Here is a 16,519-nt window from a genome sequence, read left to right as displayed (position 1 = left end):
CTAACATGCATGAGTATACAGTGGTACTAATGACACACAAGTGTAACACAGAAGTCCTGGAATCTAAATTTAGATTAGGAAAAACACTTAAGGCAAGGGACTTTACCATAGATTGCCCTGAACTGGCTAGAGAAGAGAATAAGGAATTTCAGGGAAACCTTAGAAATTAGGGAGTGAGTAGCACAGCATAATGGCAGTTGCAATTCATTAATAGACTCTAGGAGGAGTAAGCTGAACTACTTCTACATTATGGGGTTCTAAATTAACAAACTAGTGGGCAAAGAACTGGGCATCATTGTAGACTGCTCATCCAGATTATCTGTTCAATGTGTATCAGGGGTCAAGCAAACATGTTCCAATGTTTAAAAAACAGGGTAAAAACAATACTGAAAATATGTTTTTATAAAAGTCAGTGGTATGCTTCACCTGAAATATTGAGTTAAGTTCTGGTCACCCTATCTCATAAAAGGAATAGCAAAAATAAAGGGCTCCAGAGAGAGATGACAAAAGTATTAGAAGCCTGGAAAGATTTCCATATGAGGAGATACTGAAAAGGTTAGAATTGCTTAGTTTGAAGAGAAGGCATGTTCTGAACCAGGATTTTTAATTTGGTCACTGAAATTTAAGAGGAAACAAATTTATCAACATTGTTCAGAGACTCATCACAATGGTACTTGCCCACCATTGTAAAGCTGCTAAAGATCTGTGGCTGAAAAAGTACTATCTAAATCCTAGATAAAATTTATTATAGTTGATCACAACTTAAGCTATCAAGTCATTAATTTTGCTGGGGGGCAGGGGGGAATCTTTTTACATCTCTTCACAAAACAATTTAGTAGCCATCTTGATATAGAAAAATTGGTCTTTCAGTTTCAGAAACATTCCCTTATGCAGCTTTTGTTTCAGGCACTGATTACTAAAATGGAATCCTAAACTCGTAGGCTTTAGTGCAGATGTTACAGGGACATCCAAAAAGCAGAGATTCAAAGGGCAGAACAAAACAGTAAAAGAAGAAATGCCATCAATGTACAGCTGAAAGCACAAAGGTAAAAGAACACGAAAGGAGAAACATGAACATGAAAGGAGAAAAGCCTGCTTAGCAGTATCTTTACCAAACCTACGTTTACCAATTTGGGTCTAGATCACAAATGTGACTTTGGGTGGTAGGACACCTGTGGACTCCTCAGCCCTTAGTTAGAAACTCAGGCTCCCTATATAAAGGATGGGGAGTGTTGGATGCCTAAGAATTGGATTAGTAAAGGCCAGCAAGCTGAGAAGGGTGACCCCTAAACTAGCCAGCAATAAATGTCAAGTAGAGGGGGAGGCCTGAAGCCTGGTCTTCAAAAGTAGCACCACAGCCACATCATCTTATGGTGTGTTTTTTCTGAGGCCAGATCTGGTAGGCATGCTTTTAGGTGGTCTCTAAGCGGGCCTACTTGATCATGCCCCAGAGGTGAGATAGGTTGGGGAAACACCTAGATTGAGACTCCCAGCAAGATGCAAACTCTGAGCTGCTCAGCACAGTTAGGATTCACACAGCTGTGAGTATCACCACCAGAAGAAATCTAGATACCTAGGGACTTTTGTCACACAGGGTGGGATAGTAGCTGAACAGGGGTTTCGAGGAACACAATTTTCTACTTAGGTGCCTGAAGTGGCACCTAAATCCCTTTGTGGATCTAGTCCTTCATCTCTAAATTGTACACTGCCTATGACAATTGATTTTTTAAGTCAGGTGTGATTTGCTGATCCACTTGAAAAAACATGGATAGTAATGGACATGGAGTAGTAGTTAAAAACACCTTATGGCTGTCAGAGGCTAACAGAATGTTGTGAAACTTCATGTCCCTCAGATCATTACATATTGCAATCTGCCACTAATTACACAGGAAAATAATCTGGCTGCCTTGTTTTCCAATAGTTATCTTGTTATAGAGCAAATAAAAATGATAATAATATATACTGTATAAAATATTCTCCTGCAACACAGTGATTTATTTTTAAATTTAATGCATGTTTTATAAGAATGTCTGCTCCATTAATTAGAATGAGTAATCTAAATGTGAATTATAAGCAAGTAAGAGGCACAGACACACCTACCTGTGAGTAGGAAGTATGGGTTGCTTTATGTATTATTATTCATTACTACAGTTAACAAATCACTTCACTCCTTTATGGTTATAAAGAGAGGCACACCTCTAGGTTAATTATTATCACTATATCATTAACACTACAGAATAAAAATTGCATGTTTTGCAAAGCAAATTGCTCTATGCAAACAACGCCCCTTAAGGTTTTGAACCTTCAGTCACATAAATTAACATTTTCAATGGTGGTGTAATTCTGTATCTACCGGGACATAGCGCCATTAAGAAAACCAAGAATCTAGGACTCCAAGTGTCATCTGACTATTGACCCAGTTCATCAAGTTATTTAAGTATATGCATAACTTCAAGGATGTGAGTTGTCCTTTGACTTAAGCACTTTGCTGAATTAAGGCCTAATGGAAGTTAGGTGGAGTCCTTGATTTTTGGATCTCTTAATGATGCTATATTCTGACAGATACAGAATTATAACACTGCCAGAGGAAGACTAGGGAAAGTGACCTCTAGCTTGGAAAATTGTGTGTGACTTACGCATTGTGAGTGAGAATTGAAACATCAGACCTCTGCAAAGTATCAGTTTTTGTTTCAATATATTTTTCACTAGCCTTTATGAAATATCTTCATTTTTACTCCAAATGGCTTGGCCTCTCGGCTGAAAAACTATATGAGGAGGCCTCTCTGTGTAATACTTAATAGTCCAGGATTGAAAGTAAATAGCTATCACAAACCATCTCTTGATGAATTCCCATTTTCCTCCAAACCCCACCATTAGAACTTATCTTTTACTTCCAAAACATGAAACCTGAAGAGATGGCTGCAGTATCCCATAATATCTGCTTGCTAAGTATTTGCTCAGGAGTCCATTCACTTCACTTTTTTCTTTAAAAATGCAATCTGAATTAAATTGAATTACATAGAAATGATGTCAAATTTGCAGCACATCTCCCCGGTTATATTATTTCCATCAGCCTATTTTGGATTTAGCCAGCAAATAGATTATGGGAACCCACTATTCATTATAACAAGAACCCAAAATGGAATAGAATCACCTGAGAAATCACCTTGGCAGCTCCAAATTGCTGCATATGTAAGTGATTCAACATACAAATATTTTTAAAAATTATTTCAAAACCGCCTCAATAGGCTTTTTTCCCTTAAGGGAATCTTATAATTCTCATGCTGTCATTGAAACTGTCCTGTCTTATAAGGACCTGCTTTTTTAAACTTAAGTTGAACTCTGACCTCTACTGGGATCTCTTGTTGCTGTCACTGGACTCTTGGGGCGGGGGGAAGGATTCTGGTTCATGACTGGGGTTCCTAAGTGCTAAGATAATACTACTAAATAAGTGACCTCTTCAAAAAAATTTAGAAGAGTGTGAGCAAGTCTCCTGGACTTCCTAAATCACTTTGGTATCTCCTTTGAGAATAAAATCTGCATTAGGAATAATGTCCCTATATCTGCCCTATCCCTTTGGAAGAAGGACACAAATGCTTCTGTGGGATTGTCATTGGCCCCTTCTGATTCTGTGGAAGTCATTTTGTTAGTCTGGAGATATGTTGGGGAATGGGATAGGTAGTAGAGGAGCAGGCAGGTAAAGGCCAAGGGCAAGGACAATTCTAGTGGTGGAAACATATCCTCTCCAAGGACTGAGCACACGGGAGGGAGTGGATTAAGTTGAATAATGGGGAAGTGGCTGGGATCACAAATTATTCAACAATTGAATTAATTGTTAAAATAAATGCTGTGTTAAATACAATTCCACCATCTATAGAGCTGGCTAGCTAATGCAAATGTATTTGTCTATTTTCCTAAAGTAATTGATATACAAATTTTGTTAATAAATTACTAACAATAAATAATTTGTCCACCCCTAAACTCTCAGCCTGTAATCAGATTGTGGCTGAATGCCTGCACCCAGGCACAGTCTGAATCCAATTGCTGAATTAGGACCCTATTTGGGTTCTAACAGGTCCCTGCTTCTTGTCCCACTGTTGCCTCTCATTGTACTTAATATAATACTTAGTATTATAGTACTTAGTACTTACTTAATATGAACTTACATAGAGCTTCCATTATTATTTAGTTAGGCCTAAGAAAACCCTTAAATTGTGGTTACATAAATACAGTTATCCTCCTACAGAGAGAAAATGAGGCTCAAAGATGTAAAGTTGTGTGGCTAAGATCAACCAAGTCAGGGACAGAACCAGGAATTGAGTATTTGTTTCAAAAATAGTTCAAGATAGGTCAAGAGGGCAAATATTTCAATATTTGTCCTTTCCCTTCCACTTCTTTGTTCTTTTCTAATCCTTACTAAAACAAAAATAAAATAGCCAGTAGTCTAGCAATGATTACACTGTTATAAATGACTCACCAAAGAGATGACCTGTCTGTTTCAGCAGATCCTTTGATGGACAGCTCTTTATCAATACATTACACAAAGCAATATATCTGTTTGTAGTGACAAGTTCCTTACACTTCTATTCTACAAAATAGAAAATTATCTGCATAGCCAGAACCTAAACAGATATACATCTGAAAATAACCCAGTTTGAATGGGTATATGAATTTTCAAAACCTCTCTGGATTAGGCTCTTAATATTTACATTAACTGTAAATTGAAGCCATTAATTACTTGACACTTTTCACATGATTTCCCCTCCCCCATACTTTTGATCATGTTTTATACATAGCCAAATCTGCTCTTACAGCAACATAAATTGGAGTTAATGGAGTTATTCCAATTTGTGTGTGGGTAAAAGAGCAAAGTTTAGACCATAGTGGTAAAATTACATAAATACATATTATTAATCTCTGAGATTTCATTATCAACCAGTATTAATGCAAGTTATTTTTTTGAAACCACAGGTTTCAAAAATTTAATTGTTAAAATGTTTTATGAATTTAGTGTTGAAAAAGCAGGAACTAGTTACACTGGCTAAACCCAGGCATAGTGCAAACTCCCACATAGCTCTGTCAATTCACCTAAATCTTTGTTTGGATATAACAACACAGCTCTGTCAGGCCAAATTTCTTAACTACGGCAAAAAAATTATTGTGGTGATAGAGAGGAAATCCCTATCTTGTTTGGACTCAAGTCAGGGCAAATTGTTACATGATTCATAATTGTGTTACCTGATGAACACAGTGATATCTCTATATATGTAATACATTTTTAAAATTTCACAATTTTTTCTGGCAAGGGACAAAGTACAGTAGGTGGGGAATAAAAAGTCATAGGCCTTTTTGGTGATTGCATGTAACAAATTTACCAGAAGGTCATCATGGAGGGGAAAGAAGAAGGGGGAAATTCCTGAGTGTTTTGGAGAGAGAGGGTGGGAAGAGGAGAGAAGAAACATCATAGAGGAACCTATTGGTATGTGAGAAGTGTACATGTGCAAGTTTGCTGGATGATATGGACAAGGTACAGAGTACTTGTGTTAAAATCGATGAGAACCTTTAAAAATAGGCCAGATTTTGTTCAGGATATAGCTAAAGGATTATGCCTAAAATTATTTGGTTTAGTTGTCCATGGTTTTTGCATCAAGTGCACTCATATTTATCACCCTCTAACCTGCCTTCTCTGTCTCTCTTCCTGTTTAACTTGGACCCCCACCTCCAGCTGCTTCAAATGATGCACCAAAGTATAGCAATATCAAGGTCTCTTCAAGCACTATAGAGAACATGTCACTGGTCTTGTTCCTTTCATTTCATTACTGCTTGGCTTGGAGCAGAATAGATAGGTGGAAGGAGGAATGAAATGGAGCAGGAAAGTGAAATTAACAAACTCTGAAGTTTCAGAGTGGTAGCCGTGTTAGTCCGTATCAGTGAAAAGAACAAGGAGTATTTGTGGCACCTTAGAGACTAACAAATTTATTTCAGCATAAGCTTTCGTGGTCTAAAGCCCACTTCATCAGATGCATGGAATAGAAGTGTTTGGGAACATGCTAATTTCACTTTGTGGCTCCAGCTGAGCAGCAGGGAATCAGAATGGAACACAAAGTGTCAGTACATTGCATTGACGTGTAGCAGCCAAAAGTGCACCCTGAGTAAATTGAAGACACAATGTCAATGGAATAGATTATAACAAAATAATGTGTTCCTCCTGGTACATATGTAAATGTTGAGAAAGAAACAAGGTATTTGAGTAAGAGAGGTGTAGCTGTCACATTTATTTCTATTGGCATTATTTTAATTTATACTAACTGACAAGAACAATGAAACCATCTTACAAAACTGCTCATGCGAGTCACAAAAATCTTTAGGGCAAGGATTGTTTTCGCTTTTGTGTAGTGCACTGCCAAGCTCACTGACAACATTTAACAGTTAAATACAAGTAATTCTTGCTGGAGGTGGTCCTTTAATACAGATGGAGCAGAGTTGGACTCAGTATATTTGGGGAACGCTTTGGAACAATATTTTTCAACCAGAAGGTGCCTATAGGTGTCAATGTAGATGTAATTGCTTTATATGACCGAGGTTTCAGTAAATAGGTGCTCATTGTGTCATAATGATTTATACCTCATTTGATTTAGAGATTAAACCTACCAATATTAAACTTCGCCTAATCACAGAGCAATTTGTACATAAGGTTTCAGATTTTTAGAAAATATACAGCACCTTTATGAATAAGCTAACTTTTGACAGGACAAAATTCTACAGTGAAAAATGGACAGTAATCTGATTTATGTCAAATGCACTCTGTGCCAGATAATTTACAACCAATACATATTAAATGAAAATATGCTAGACACAAGGTACCTGAAACTGTTCAATTGATATAAGAAATCTATGTAGTTTGTGGGAACAGTGATGTCTGATCATCCCTATTTAGCAGGCACTTGTTGAAAGAATCCATGACTTTATTGTTAGGCTTTTCTATGGCTTTCATCTCAGTAATATAGAGTACATTGCAAACATTATTTAAAACTCACAACATAGCTGTGAGGTAGGGCAGTATTAAAATGCCCAGTTAGTTGAAGTGAAAACCTGAGGCAATGAGTGACATGTTCTGGGTCACAAAGAAAGTCTGTAGCAGAGGTGGGAATAGAATCCAGGTCACCTGATTATCCCATCCAATTACTTAATAGAAGACCATTCTCCCTCTAATACGAGCCTACCTAAAACACCATAAGCATATGCTGTAAACTTATGTCCACAACTTCCATTGTTATCCATGGTACTTACAAAAGTATATATAAGGAGAGGAGAAAAACACTACACTGAGAGTACCCAATGGGTACAAATTAAACAAGTAGTGAATTTTAGTATATACATCTTTTTATCAGTCTGGCTGCTTTCCTTAACAGTACATAAGAGAAGCAGTTTTATGCCTAATATTATAGCATTATAGCATTGAAGTTTTACAGCTTTCTGTAAAATTCTGTCTCTAATGACATCAACACTATATAGTAAATCTCTGGAACTTATTGAAATTCAGTTATTGCTTTTTTATCTACTCTGAGGCTGATTGATATCTGCTGTAACAAACAAATAAATTGCAGAAACATCTCCTGTGCTGAATGTCATTTTTAATAACAAATCTCCCAAAGCTTCCCCCTGCCATTGGTATGCATAAGAATAAACGGTTTGATTGGGTTTGCTGTATTCTACTAACAAAATGGTTTTCAAATGCTTTGCTTGTCTGCACTCTAAAGAGAAAATCTCTAAGCAGTATAAGTAATATCCAGCTCTTCTTTTGTAGTTGCACGTTTCAAACACTTTTTAGGGCTATGTGTATACTACTGGCCAAACATCAGTAGTTTGTTTATTTTTTGCTTGATTACAAGTGGAATGAAATATGATAGTTATGCAAGATTACCAACTGCTGTTGACATCTGACTACATGCTTAAAAATGTCTTCATTCATTAACAGATTATTTTAGCTTGCCAAAGTTGGAAATGAGATGCAAGACACAGCCTGTACACTTATCACTGTGAGGAAAGCAGTCTGCCAATGTTGGTTAGGCACAGGGCACTTGTAGCCATTAGTAGTCCAGTCTGATTACTGGAATCAATCTGTTTCCAGTAGCAACCTTTGCAGTGACAGCATTGTCTCCATCTGTGCCTCCATCAGAGATTTTAAATCTCAGCATTAAAAGTTCTGAAATAATCTTACACATGCAGTTATTTGGTTTCTTGGGGATTGTTCCAGCAGCTTTAAGGCACCCTGATGTACCTGCAACAAGAAAGTTGGCCCTTACCTTCTGCTTAGCTAGCCAAATCATAGTTAGTCGTCATTGCCTCTGATTATAATAGGTATTTCTGATTTGATTCCTTGGGCTTAACTCTTCTAAGCTATTATTTTTTATACTACCCAATTATGTAGTGAATGTCTGTTCTCCTTTTTTCTTTGCAGAGAGCAGTAAAGATCTTGTAAACAAACCTAAAGTGAAAATTGCTAGAGGAAACTAATATATAAAGTCAGGAGATAAAAGGGAAAAAATAATCATGGTGAAAAATTAAAGGAAACACTTACATGTGACCTGATGCGTGGTTGTATGAGAATACCCACCAGTCTTCATATGAAGCGTACTTTTGCTGATTAACAATTTACCCTTCATATGATGTGTTCTCACCTTGTACACAATATGTCATATTCCTATTACTTCAACTTACTTTGCTAAAGTGTAACTTACTAAGTTAGTGCTGGTGGATGCTGTATTTTAATTGATAAAAGAAGAATACTTATAACTACTAGATGGAAAAAAAAACACAGCTAAAACCTTTAAAAATTATGCTAGAAAACTATCAGCAGCAGATTTACTGATAGCTGATAGTTACCAGATATCCGTAATTTAAGGGTAATACCCAGTGCAGTAAGTCTTTCCCTGTTCTCTGTGCAGATCTTGAGGCTGCAGTTTTAAAAAGGGTGAAGAAAAAGAAAGAAATCAAAGGAGGAATATAGATTTATTATTCTTCCTGTTGAAGTGACCCTCTCTCTCTTCCTGTGGGTTCTGGTGTTCTTCCTATTGTCTCCACTCTGCTCCCATTCTGTCCCTGAGTATTCACTATCCAATACCCTCTCCACTGGTTACAGCAGACTGAAAGAGGACATGGAGCTCTTGCTCTACCAGCCAAGGGGAAACAATGGGAGAATGTTGTTTACCCAAGCCAAGGAGGAAGAGGGAACTCTCTTTCTGCTTTCGCAGAGGCAGGTGAGCTGTGCTACTCCTGACCTCCTCTACTTTCACCTGCAACAGCTCCTGCTGTGTGTCAGATGGACTGGAACTCAGGTGTCTATGCCTCATCTGAAACTAGACCAAGCAGAATGGAATGACTTAGCAAAATATTCTTTTTTTCCCTAGATCAGCATGATCGGAGATTTGGAGAATTTATTGATAGAAGCTGAAATAAAACTACAGTAAAAGCTGTGTGATCCAGCACTTTACTAACCGGAAAGCTCTCTTAACTGACATTTTTGTTTTCTCCCAATACAAATCTTCAATCTAGTAACTGGGACTAGTATTGTTGTACTTAAAGTACTGCACAGGATCTTTTCAGGGGGAATAAGGCAAAACGCCACATTTATTAGTAATACATGTATTCATTAACACTGTATCATATGCATATAATATATTACACTTACACTCACACACACACACACACACACACAAACACACTCCGTCTTTTTGTTACCAATTAGTTGCTCCCCTTAACTTCACTGGCCAGGTGAGTTAGATGGGGGAGGGGGTGGAGCCGGGCTTCTGCCGATCCGGATCGATGCTCCCATGTTGACAAGATGAGACCCGGGGCCCTCTGCAAGACACCTCACTTTTATAGCAGCTTTCCTCTTATGCAAATCTATACCAGATTCAAAATCTGTGTCTGTGTCCATTGGTCCTTTGTGCTGCTTTCTTTTGAGTGTTGTCCCAATGCTGCAAAGAGGGTGTTTCCAAAAGAAGGTGCTTGCTTCTAACCCCCCCCCCAGGCCGTCGGTATGTCTGCTTGTCTTTAATGAGCCCACTTGACACGTTTTATTGTCCTTGGGTCTGGCTCCCAGCCCCTCTCCAACAGTTGAGGCTGTCTGGAGGTGCTGCCTTCCATGCCTTGCTCATCCACACCTCATTCATTCAACAGGGCAATTGATTAAGAGTGGGGGGGGGGAGAGCTCTTGTTCTACTGCTAGCAAAAAGAAATTTTTCTTCTATCTTATTCTATCCTTAGGGGCTATAATATTATACCAAGGGCAATGCAAAGTTTCTAAATGAGGCTTTGATACAAAGTCCCATGAAAACAGAGGTCACACGTGGGTAGACCCACCACAAGGTATAGATTTGCATAAGAGGAAAGCTGGTATAGATTTGCATAAGAGGAAAGCTGCTATAAAAGTGAGGTGTCTTGCAGAGGACCCCGGGTCTCGTCTTGTCAACATGGGAGCATCGATCCAGATCGGCAGAAGCCCGGCTCCACCCCCTTCCCCATCTAACTCACCTGGCCAGTGAAGTTAAGGGGAGCAACTAATTGGTAACAACAAGACTGAGTGTGTTTGTGTGTGTGTGTGAGTGTAAGTGTAATATATTATATGCATATGATACAGTGTTAATGAATACATGTATTACTAATAAATGTGGCGTTTTGCCTTATTCCCCCTGAAAAGATCCTGTGCAGTAGTTTAAGTACAACAGTATACTACCCAGGCGTTTATGCAATTGCACATTCTGCAATCTACTTTTATGCAAAAGAGGGAGAAGAAAAGTAAGGAAGCTGATAGCAGGAATTTATTTAAAAAAAAAAAAAAATCCAGCTTCCAGGGTGTGTCATAGGGTCGGTCATTAAAGAGTCATCCCAATCTCTGCAATGATTGATATTGATAATGATGATCCTGAGGCACTGCAAGATCCTGAAATGACTTCTGAATCATCAAAGAAAGATTAAATTATGTTCAGTATAGTTTTAGTGTTGTGTATTTTTAGTGATCTGGGTGTACGTCATGCGCTGCCCATAGTGAAATGTAGTGTCGTAAGATAACCTACTGTATAGAAAACTGTACCTGTATACACCTAAGTGCTTCAAGAAACCAACCACTCTGCAGTGCAGACCTACTACTGGATTGGTGAGTACCTGTATACTATTTTATACTTTATTTATTTTATTGTATTCTAATTCTTTGAAAATTGGTATTCCATTGGTAAGTATAACTCTTAGTTAACTGGAATATTTGATTAACCAGCATGTCCCATTCCCCCAATATGCCACATACCAAAGCTTTTACTGTATTTAAAAGAAATGCTCAATATTAGTCAGTGACTGTTCAGGATATTTGTGCCCATAATACAAAAAAGAGAAATAAAGAGTTAAACTGCACCATAAAATCATATTTTATGCTAATTCTAATGCATTAAATCATGTCTGAAAACTGCACCATTAAAAATCAGTTAAGACTTGTGAGTACAGCACTCACTTCAGTTTTGATTTTATCCCCTGTGCTCAGGAAGAACATGAGCTTCATATCAAGTATCCAATGGGGCGATGGAGAACATCAATTTGAATACTATGTTTCCTTTTGGTGTAACCAGTTTAGAACATAACACAGAAATAATGAAGAGTGGAATTAAGGCCGCTATACTGAATTTGTAGCCTACATGGTATTGTTAAAGTTGATCTCTCTCTTCTTGTCTTGGTCCTACAGAGCTGAGTGTTTACACTTTCAGGACATGTTTTCCAATATTTTGAAAAGGGGGGGTGAGCTATTAGTTTGTCTTGTATTATTTATTTAATATCATGAGAATGAACATGCTGGGTCAGACCAATGGTCCATCTAGCCCAGTTCCTTGTCTTATACTTTTGGCTTTCACAACATCCCCTGGCAATGAGTTCCACAGGTTGACTGTACATCGTATGAAAAGTACTTCCTTATGTTTGTTTTAAGCTTACTGCCTATTTATTTCTTTGGGTGAAATAAATATGTATTGTACAAAGGGGTAAATAACACTTTCCTATTCAGTCTCTCCACACCATTCATGATTTTTATAGACCTCTATTATATCCTCCCCTTCGTCTGTCTTTTTCAAGCTGAACAGTATCCATCTTTTTAATCTCTCCCCATATAGAAGCTGTTCCATACCCAAAATCAATTTTGTTGCCCTTGTCTGTACTTTTTCCAATTCTATTTTTTTTTCAGATGGGGGAAGACCAGAACTGCAGAGAAATCAAGAATTAAACTTACTTTACTACTGACACTTACAGTTGAAATGTCTTGGAAAACTGGTGTGGATTTAGAAGTTTGGAGAAAAGCAAACAGTGTCCCTCGGCTTCCCTTTCTTACCCCACTGATATATTAGGAACCTCTGCCCCTCCGCCCCCCCAAGTAGGATTACTGCCATCTCCAATATTACTGCTATATACTGTGTGAAGCTGTCAGCCAACTCCTGGTCAAACAGGAGCTGGTCCCTTCATCTTGGGCTTGCAACAGGAAGTACAGAAGAAACAAACATTTAAGCATTTTCCCCAAATACCATTAAAAATGTTTTTTATTGCCCAAGAGCCTCACAAATTTTAAAGGGTCAATTAGAATTAAAACCCACACAACCAATATTTAAAAGTAAGTTGAGGAGCAGTCAACATGACTTTTGTAACAGGAAATCATACCATACAGGAATTCTTTAGCGAGTCAACAAGTGGGTGGACAATATCCTGTTGATATAGTGTACTTGGACTTTCAAAAAGCCTTTGCCAATGTCCCTCACCAAAGGCTCTTAGGAAAAATAAGCAGTCGAAAGGCCCTCTCATGGATCCATAACTGGTTAAAAGGTAGGAAACAAAGAATTAGGAATAAATGGCCTGCTTTCACAACGGGAAAAGGTAAATAACAGGATCCCCAATGTATTGGTACTGGGACCTGTGCTGGTCAACGTATTAATAAATTAGCTGGAAAAGGAGTAAACAGTGAGGTGTCCAAGTTTGCAGAAAATAATAAATTATTCAAGATAGTTAAGTCCAAAGTTGATTGTGAAGAACTACAAAGGGATCTAACAAAACTGGGTGACTGGGCAACAAAATTGTATTTATCAGTATTGAATTTCATCTGCTAAGTATTGCCCAGTGGAAACCGTAATCCCAACTATACATACTGTGGGAGAAAAACGAGTCCTCACTCTGAGGTTGAAGCAACAAGCCAGAGGCAGCTTTATTTTCGGGCAATTGCAAATGCTCAGGAGAGTACACAGGGGCAGGTCTCCATTAGATAAACAATTAAGCCAAACATTTATACCCTTTGTTACAAATAATATGCAGTAATATTCAACAGCTGCATTTTGTTTATACATATTCCTTCCTGATATCTTACTTTTCTCAGCAATTTTCTGCTACAGTCTGTGTTCCATTCTTATCTAACACAAACTCAAAATAACCTCTCACAGTTTTTCCCACTCACCCAGGCCCTGCATTAAAGTCTCGCATTATTAAATAGAAGAGTTAGCCTGACTCTTGCTCTTCCTGGAAGACTAAGATGTCTGCGTTTTTTCCAACTTCCACAATACAAAATGGTAGGATCTAAAATTAGCTGTTACCAGTCCAGAAAAAAATCTTGGAGTTATTGTGGATAGTTCTCTGAAAACCATGTGGAGTGGAAGTCAAAAAAGCTAACAATGATAAGAACGGGTTAGATAAGGCAGAAAAAAATAGAAAGTTGTGCAGAAACTTGGAATGATAAAAGTAGTCTCAAAAGAGATGAGTTAACCATGGACAGAAAGGAAATGAGGCAGTAAAAGCTTCATATTAAGTTATGTCACTATCAGGTATAGTATGTACAGCCATATATGTACTACACACAGTAAGGGTAGGTCTACACTTACCCGGTAGTTTGGTGGCGAGCGATCGAACTTCTGGGTTCGACTTATCGCGCCTTGTCTGGATGCAATAAGTCGAACCCGGACGTGCTCACCGTCGACTGCGGTACTCCAGCTAGACAAGAGGAGTACCGCGGAGTCGACGGGGGAGCCTGCCTGCCGCGTGTGGACCGAGGTAAGTTCGAACTAAGGTACTTCGAACTTCAGCTACATTATTCACGTAGCTGAAGTTGCAAAACCTTAGTTCGAATTAGGGGGTTAGTGTAGACCTGGCCTAAGTGTTTAACCTTCAACTATTGCATCTGAATTATTTTAATCATTTTAAATTAACATCTTAAACCCACCCTGCATAGAATGACTTCCTGTGTACTCACAAAGCATATTGTAGCACAAATGCGTACAAATTCGTACTGTTTGCTGCATGCATTTGATTAAAAGTCACTGAAATACTTAGGAAGTCATGCTCATGAGAAACTTTAAGCTATTATTTTATCTCTGACTAAGAAATAGTGAATACATTACTTGAAAGCGTTTTAAAAATAATTTTATTTGAACATTGAAATTTTGGGTTTGAATTAAGGCATTCCAATCATTAAAGCTAAAACAATCACTTGTGCAGTTAGAGATCATCCTAACCCTTTCTAATTCTGCATTAATTAAAAAGCTTTACTATAGGCTTTTAAAGCTGTTTGCTAAATTTAGATGATCCATGTTGTCATTAAAAATGCCTCTCAAAAATATGCAAGGACTCTTTTGATGAAGGAATGGGGGAGAGGATATGCAACTCATAATTCACAATGGATAAAGAAGCTTTGTATCAGTAGTACAGGTGACTATATTACAAGTTATATTTTAAATTCAGTTCATTTACAGGAAATAATGGTCTTGTGTTTGAGACAGATTCTGGAGATTTGGGTTCAATTCTTGAAGCTGCCACAGACTTTATTGTGTGACTTAATCAAATCACATATGGCCCATGTTTCCTAGTGTTCAGAATCCACAATTGAGGCCAGATTTTCTCATTACCCAGCAACTATTGTTGTGACACTTGAGCAGGATTTTCAAAAAAAAAGTCAGCACTCAATTTGCTAAATGCTTGTGAAAATCTAGCCACTTTTGCTTTGCGTCATGGGAACCTACAAATCACACTGCCTGGTGTTAATCGTACAGGAAATGGGTATGGAGGAGCAGATTAAGATTCTGTTTGTGTCACTTCACCATGGTCTGAATTTTATCAGAATGTTCATCAGTAACAATCTGAGTTCAAAAAGACATTTGTTTGAAGACTACCAAGGATCTCTTGAAAGATGTTTTTGCCTCCCCCCCCCTTTTTTTTAAATGAAAGTTTCAAAAGTACTTCTCTTTTAATTGGGGTTGGTAAGGAAGAGTGTTAAATGAGAATGTTCACTCTTCAAAGTGGAGAAGAGAGAATCACCAAGTGCCACAACACACAAAAAGAAACAAGTATGGCAATGCCTCAGATACACTGAATGTAGTTCAAGCATTATGCTCCCTCTCAGGATCAAATGCCCCAGTGACAATAGTTCTTCTGGATTTCAGGAAGCAGTGTATTGTGTCTGTCATATTGTGCTTGGTGGCAACTGGCCAGACAGACACTAAAGCAGAATCCCCAATTGGCTGGCTGGAGATGTGTGTGAATCCAACATCTTAAAGAACCAGAAATTAGACAGCTGGCCTGATTCTGATCTTTCTTATGCTCCTCTGGTGTAAATGAAGAGTAACTCCACTGGCAGAGTGAGAGCCAAATATGCCCAGCATCTGTTTGAGAACCAAAAGAGGGACAACCTGGAACTGGTAAATGTAAAATTGGTTAGTCAAATTCTGATACATGTGTGCAACTGAGAGTGACTTCATCCCAGTAGTGACTGTACCTGGGGGTCAGAATCTAGCCCAATGACTCTGGCTAAGACCATCACCTCCAATATGAAGCACTTTTCTCTGTTCAGTAATGGTCCCTCAGTGCCCTAAAGAAATACTTCAGATAGCAAGTGTAACCCTTCTGCCCATCAGAGTTGGCAGCAACAAGGGCCAGGTTCAGAATCTAGGGGTTCCGTTTCAATAACATAATGCAAAACCGGCTCGAGCCCCCACCCAGTGACCTGGGACAATTACATACTACCCCTCTGGGCGCCTCTAAGAGGCAATACTTTCCCTCTCGCAAGTACGGAGTCTGAGTGTAGCAAAAGCTTTTTAATAAAGGAGGGAAACAATGCAGCATTATATTAGGGAAACACCACAAACAGGATTCATAACACAAACCATGAGCAAAAGACCCACCCCTAATTAAGTTTGGCAGCATCCTTTTGCCCTCAGGATCTTAAGTCCAGCAACCCAAAAGTCACTCCACCCACAGTTTCTGACCTTGGTCAGTGCAGCCCCCAGAGTTCAGAAGTTCATCTGCAGAGTTTATCTCCCAGCCTGGGTGGAAGTCGGGGGAGGTATGGGGGGCATCTTACATGCTCCGATGCTCAGGTTGACGGCCGAGTGCCATGCCTCTCCATGGGGTTCTGCTGCAGTCTTCACCACCAGCTGCGCCTCTACACTAGCCGTCCTGCTGTTCGCTGCTCTCCATCAGCTGCCCTGCTATCTGCTCCACTCTCCACTAG

Source organism: Chrysemys picta, chromosome 5 (assembly GCF_011386835.1).
Source record: "Chrysemys picta bellii isolate R12L10 chromosome 5, ASM1138683v2, whole genome shotgun sequence".
In the NCBI taxonomy this organism is placed as follows: domain Eukaryota; kingdom Metazoa; phylum Chordata; order Testudines; family Emydidae; genus Chrysemys; species Chrysemys picta.
The sequence above is the reverse complement of the archived record's forward strand: the minus strand, read 5'-3'. Positions refer to the sequence as shown.